Source organism: Camelina sativa, unplaced genomic scaffold (genome assembly GCF_000633955.1).
Source record: "Camelina sativa cultivar DH55 unplaced genomic scaffold, Cs unpScaffold29674, whole genome shotgun sequence".
Taxonomy (NCBI): Eukaryota; Viridiplantae; Streptophyta; class Magnoliopsida; order Brassicales; family Brassicaceae; genus Camelina; species Camelina sativa.
In genome coordinates this window covers 1-229 of record NW_010950625.1, presented here as the reverse complement: position 1 = coordinate 229, position 229 = coordinate 1, and the positions used below count along the sequence as shown (strand labels likewise).

General features: G+C 37.1%; 1 long non-coding RNA gene across 1 annotated transcript; it reads left to right on the top strand.

Annotated features, from left to right (window-relative positions):
* LOC109132152 lies at positions 1-228 on the top strand. Its single transcript, XR_002037396.1, has 2 exons — positions 1-73; positions 174-228. It is a non-coding gene; the product is annotated as an uncharacterized LOC109132152 (long non-coding RNA).
* The last annotated feature ends 1 nt before the right edge of the window (position 229 follows it).

Below are 229 nucleotides of genomic sequence, written 5' to 3'. Positions count from 1 at the left end.
CCAAGCAAGAAAAATGAAGGAAACTTGAATCGATTGGATCCGACTACTAAGGTTATAGGTGGTGTTAGACAACGTAAGTTTCACTCTCTTAGGTTTGATTGTGTAGTTTCTTGAAGTTGCTATTGGATTGGTTAAAACTATGAGTATTGATAGATTTTATGGATTTGTGTTAGGTTGTTTGAAGCTTCTGCCACCTGAGGAGCTTGAACATCTTGATATATTGGAGCGT